The 6,175-nt window shown below is 46.6% G+C and overlaps 1 protein-coding gene across 1 annotated transcript in view; it reads left to right on the top strand.

Moving 5' to 3' along the window:
• Nucleotides 1–6,175, top strand: part of CCDC6 (coiled-coil domain containing 6) — a 142,772-nt gene that overhangs the window by 120,914 nt on the left and 15,683 nt on the right. Inside the window, exon 10 of the mRNA XM_002718475.6 lies at nucleotides 170–223. The gene's annotated coding sequence lies outside the window, so the exon portion shown is untranslated. The remainder of the gene's footprint in view (nucleotides 1–169; nucleotides 224–6,175) is intronic.

The following is a 6,175-nucleotide window of genomic DNA, read 5'->3' as shown; positions in this document are numbered from 1 at the left end:
AGAATCATCAGCCCCATCTCGATGATAAAATAAAATCTTTGGCATTAACTTGAAATAGCAAAGACGTTCAGAGTTCGTGTACTGTGCTGTAGATGTTTACCATATTGATTTTCTGAATGCTTGTAGCAACTTGATGTGGGAATTGACTGTTATAATTTCCACTTTGCAGATGAGGAAACTGAGGGGTGGCAGCTCAAGCAACATTTTTGGAGTTAAACTGCTGGTAAGTGATGAAGCCAGATATTAAAGACTCTACATATCCCTGCTTATTCTCATATTTTTACCTCTGGCCACCTATGTCTTGTTCTTTTGTTTGTTCCACATAAATAAATCATTGACACACAGTATTGTACATACATATCTATGGTGTAGAAGATAGCATTTTAGTACAGGGAAAAAATGCGTAACAATCAGACTGAGGTAATTGGCATATCTATCACTTCAGACATTTATCATTTCTTTGTGTTGGTGACATTCAAAATTCCTTCTACTAACCATTCTGATATATTGGATTAATCGTTCTCAACCATAATCATCCTATTGTGACTATAAAACAGTACAAGTTATTCTTCCTATTCAGTGGTACCCCTGTGCCCATTAACTGTACTCTCTCCACAGCCTTCCAGTCCCTGGCAATTACCATTCCACTCTCTGCCTTTTTGACTTCAGCTTTTTAGCTTCCATATGTAAGTGAAAACATATGGTATTTGTCTTTCTGTGCCTGGCTTATTTCACTTGACATAATGGCCTCCAGTTCCATCCATGTTGCTGGAAACAACAGAAATTTCATTCTTCTTTGTGATGAATAGTCCCTCGTGTGCATATATACAACATTTCCTTTATCCATCCATCCATCAGTGGACACCTAGGTTGATTCCATATCCTGGCTGCTGCAATCCATATTCAAGTGCAGATATCTCTTTAAAGTGGTGATTGCAACTCCTTCGGATACTTACGCAGTAGTAGGATCATATGGTGGTTCTATTTCTAGTATTCTTGTGGAAACTCTGTGCTGTACTAATTTACATTCCCACCAACCGTGTATGAAAGTTCCCCTCTCCCCACTGCCTTGCCGCATTTGTTAGTGTTTGTATTTTTTATCACAGCCATTCTAGCTGGGATGAGAGGATACCTGATTGTAGTTATGATTTGTGTTTCCCTGAAGATCAATGCTGTTGAACATTTTTTCATATACTTGTCAGCCATTTGTATATCCGCTTTTGAAAAATGTCTTTTCAGATCATTCACCCATTTCTTTCTAAGATCTATTTATTTATTTGATGGAATTATAGAGACAAAGAGGGAGAGACAAAAAGAGGGTTCTCCCATCCACTGGTTCACCTCCAAGACAGCAGCAATGGCCAGGGCTGAGCTGGGCCAGGCCAAAGCCAGGAGCCAGGAGCCAGGAGCTTAATCTGGGTCTCCCACATGGGTGGCAGGGGCCAAAACAGTTGGGCCATCATCTCCTGCTTTCCCAGGTATACTAGCAGGGAGCTCTTTCACTCAGTTTTTAAATCAGACTATTTGTTTCCTTGCTATTGAATCGCTCGAGTCCTGTGCATCTTCCGGAAGTGAAACCCTTGCTGAATCGTTTGCAAAGAAGTTCTTCCACTTTGCAATTTGTCTCCTCACTCTGCTGATTGTTTCCTGTGCTGTGTGACAGCTTTTCCTTCAGCAGTGGCAAGCAGCACGTGCTTCTCATCTCACCCACATCCACCCCCCGCCCCAACACACACACACTCCTGCACCTGCTAAGAATTCTGCCTGCAATGCCTTTGCACAGTGAGCCCCTGGCAAGTGCCTCCTCCTCCTTTCAGACTTGGCTTTGGCATCAGCCCTCCCTTCCATCCGTCTCCCCACTCCACTCCCGCCGTGCTGCTCTGGTGGCTCTGTTTGCCATCACAAGGGCAACTGTTTGGTGTTAGGTAGGCGCCTGGCTACAGAAGCCAAGGTCTAGAGGGAGTCTTCAGGATCTTAGGGCTGTTTAGGGGGAAAGCAAGCAAAGAACTAAAGAAACAATGCAAAATAGAAAAAGCATCCTGGAGAAAAACAGTATGAGCAATCCAGGAAATGTAAGCACAGGGCACTTCGGGAGGATGAAAAAACCCAGGGTGGGGTGTGGGGACAGTGATGTTGCAGCTGGGAACTCATGCCTGGGAAGAATTCCCAGGGGAGACTTGGGGAACAGATAGGTGGTGTTGTGTTTTTTTTGTTTTTGTTTTTGACAGGCAGAGTGGACAGTGAGAGAGAGAGAGAGAAAGGTCTTCCTTTGCCGTTGGTTCACCCTCCAATGGCCGCCGAGGCCGGCGCACTGCGCTGATCCAATGGCAGGAGCCAGGTACTTATCCTGGTCTCCCATGAGGTACAGGGCCCAAGCACTTGGGCCATCCTCCACTGCACTCCCGGGCCACAGCCGAGAGCTGGCCTGGAAGAGGGACAACAGGGACAGAATCCGGCGCCCCGACCGGGAATAGAACTCGGTGTGCCGGCGCCGCAAGGCAGAGGATTAGCCTACTGAGCTGCGGTGCCGGCAGGTTTTTATACAGAAGGAATAGCATTTGTAAGCTCAGAGCTGAGGCAACTCAAAGTAGGGTTGGCGAAGTTGTTTTATATTCACTAACCTCTCCTATTTGAGCAAGTCCAATATGACAGATGTGCTGTGCCTGGCTCAAGGAGCACCCAGGGGAGTGAGACTAGAACCCAAACACTGGGGTCTCTGGAACTCTGCTTCACGTGTGTTAAATATAAGGAGGGGAAGAATCACTGTGTTCCTAAATTTGTATAGATGAAATGCATAAAGTTTGTATACCTTAAATAAAAGGTTTCTAGGTTAAAAAATATTTAATAAAAAAAATATATATAAGGAGAGTATGAAGAGGTTACTCAAGTCCCTTGGGTTTTCATGAGCTTTTAGGAACTGCATAAAGAAATTAGGCAGGCAGGAGGCCATCGGCCTGAGAGTCCTTGGAAGCTGGAGATGCCCCTTATGACCTTGATTTTCACCTATTGGTGAAAAAAGAGTGTGATGGGGTGGTAGTTGAGGCGCATTAAGCCACTCCATGCATTTCTCCCTGCAGGCTGGGTGTGGAAAGCTCTCCTTTCCTGGGTCTGAACGTCAAATCATTCGCCTGCAAACAAGCCCAAAGGAATGGAATATACAAATAGCCAGTGTCCAGACTATGCATAAAAATGGAACTCAGAAACTGCACCCAGCCCCTGCAGCCAACTAGGTAGCAACAGTAACCAAGCCAGCAAGTTCACCTAGTGTCTCTAGCAACTAATCCAGAAAGCCAAAGAGCTCCTGTAGTCTTGGGTTCAAAACAGCCAGAACTGGATTAATAACTGACAGCTCTCCTAATTTTTGCATCAGCTTCCAATTTCATGCTAAGCAGAGAAAGCCAAAAATGCACGGCTAAGCAATTACCTAGGACATTGGCTTCTCGCTAGCCCGCCTGCAGCTTCCTCATGCCAAGGGCCCTAAGCCTTCCCTCTTCTCCACTGTAAACTCTCTCACCCCTCTGCCTGCCTTTGAGCCCCTGCCAATGCCAGTGGGGACGACTGACTCCCTCGCAAGGGCAAGTTCTGAATAAACAGCGTTTGCATGTTCTCCTTTGGGTGGTCTTCAGGCTAGGAGAGGGGCCCTGGAGCTCCAGATGGTCCATTTATTTTATTTTAGTCTTGGATTCATTTTCCTTTTCTCAGAACATTAGACAGTGTTTTGTTTTGTTTTGTTTTTCCATCTGTGGGCACTGACCAGGATCAGGCATGTCTGTGTTAAGAGAGTACTGTTTTCTATGAGATCTGAGGTTACACTTGGATTTTCAATGCTGTCATTCGTCCTGGAACAGCCAGCAAAGTCCCTCAGCCTCTTGAATGAGACTGAGAAGTCTTCTGCTTAAATGCTGGGACCAGATGCCACCATCCTCAGGATTCACATCTAGTGGTGCACCTCTCAGTTCTTTCTCTCTACCCCTAGTCAAACACAAATCCACACTAAGGTATGCAGAGATGTTATCTGAAGAGTGTTGTGGTAGGCCAGGGGCCTAGTGCAATAGGGAGAACATTCCAATCCCCAGACCTGCAAGCGCTGGGAAGTGGCCTTGGCGAGGTCACAGTGGGCTCTTCTGTGTTCCCATGATGGCCTGGGGGGAAGGTGGGTCAGAGTTCAGGGCCTGTGGGGAGGGGAAAGGCTTAACTAAAGTTGAGTGAAGTCAAATTAGCAGATGTTTTTTCCGGATTGGTCTAGGAGAGGTGCAGATCATCTATGAGACAAAGAATGGGAACTTAGAAAGTCTGTGCCTGGCCGTGGCCTAGGAAAACAAGGAGGCACCACAAGTCTTCTGGGAGTCATTCAGGGAAGCTGGTTCTTTGCTGTAAGACTCTACCCTAATACAAAGCGTGCAGGTATTTTAACCACTGCTGTTTTCCAACTCCAGGAGCACAGGTTCAGGTTCAACATTGTCGGCCCTCTGGCAGTGCCCTCCGTCCATCTCCTAATCCTCACCCTAACAGCGAGTTTCTCGGTTACAGGGTTTTGAAGCAGTGCTTCAGCAACCCCCAGCTCATGAGGGCTCAAGGAACAGGAGCAGCTGGGGTTCGTGGGCTCCTGAGGACACTGTCGTACTGAGGACATGGTGCTCCTGATAGCACTTGTTCCTCCCGACAATCTGATTATTTTACAGATGAAGAAACTGAGGTACAAGAAGGGTCAACAGCATCCCTAGCATCACATTGATAATGGCTTAGTTTCCTAGACCTGTCAGGAAAAATTCGACAAACAGAAATTCGCTGAATCAGTTCTGGAGACCAGATTTGCAAAGTCAAGGTGTCTCCCTAAACGCTCCAGGGAAGGATCCTTCCTCACCTTGTCTGAACTTCTGGAGGCTGTCGGCAGCCCTCGGCAGTCCCTGACTCGTAGACACATCGCCCAGAAGTCTCTTGCTGTTGTCACGTGGCATTCTCCTAGTGTCTCTCTCTGTGTCCGAGTTTGCAAGGACCCAGGGTGTTGAATGAGGCTCATCCCAGTCCATTATGACCTCATCACAACTTGATCACATCAGCAAGGCACAATTTCCAAATGAGGTTGCATTCGCAGGTACTGGAAGTTAGGACTTGAACATAATCTTCTTAAGGGACACAATTCCCCACCGCACCCCACCCCACCCCCACACAACTAGAAAGTGGTCAACCTGGGGTTCTGAATACCCCCAGCCATCTGTAGCGAGACGTGTTCACGTGCCAGGGACCAGTAAAGTAACCCACTGGGAGTGTGCTAAGAAGATATTGGAATATATATTTATTGTGAAATTTCCTTTTAAGAATGTCTAGGGAGCAGGTGTTCAGCATATCAATTAAGATGCCCACATCGCACACTGGAGTATCTGGGTTCAGTTCCCAGCTCTGTCTCTTAATTGCAGGATTTTTGCCAATAAAGACCCTTGGAGGCAATGGTAGTGGCTCAAGTAATTGGGTTTCTGCCACCCATGTGGGAGACTTGGAAGGAGTTCCCCACCCCTGGGTTCAACCCTGAGTGGCTGCAGGAATTTGGGGAGTGAGCCATTGTGTGGGAGTTCATTGTGTGTGTTTGTGTGTCAAATGAGCAAAAAATTTAAAATTTTTCTAATTGTGTTTTTTTTTTAAAGATTTATTTATTTATTTAAGAGGCAGAGGCAGAGGCAGAGAGAGAGGTCTTCCATCCACTGGTTCACTCTCCAGATGACCACAACAGCCGGAGCTACACCAATCCAAAACCAGGAGCCAGGAGCTTCTTCTGGGTTTCCCATGCTGGTTCTGGGGCCCAAGGGCTTGGGCCATCTTCCACTGCTTTCCCACACCACAGCACTGGCCCTGAACTATTGCTTTTCAAAAGAGGAAAGCTACTGCAGACCCGAAGCCAGCTCATGATTCCACGTCTGCTCTGACCACGTCATTTCTACAAGTTCCCTTTTCTGTATAATATGATCCTGAGATCAGCCATCCTTTTCTCTGACACATACCTGCACTGGTCCAGGAATTGTTTTGGAATCCTTAAGGGAGGGAGCCAGATATGCCCACAGGTAAAGAGATGTCATAACATTGATTATGTCCACTTAAAAAATCCATGTATTGGGCCGGTGCTGTGGCATAACAGGTAAAGCCACTGCCTACAGTGCTATCATCCCATGTAGATGCCGGT

The sequence above is a fragment of the Oryctolagus cuniculus genome, chromosome 15 (genome assembly GCF_051225735.1).
Source record: "Oryctolagus cuniculus isolate XC-2025 breed Fujian yellow rabbit chromosome 15, ASM5122573v1, whole genome shotgun sequence".
Lineage (NCBI taxonomy): Eukaryota > Metazoa > Chordata > Mammalia > Lagomorpha > Leporidae > Oryctolagus > Oryctolagus cuniculus.
This window is presented reverse-complemented; position numbering and strand designations above follow the sequence as displayed.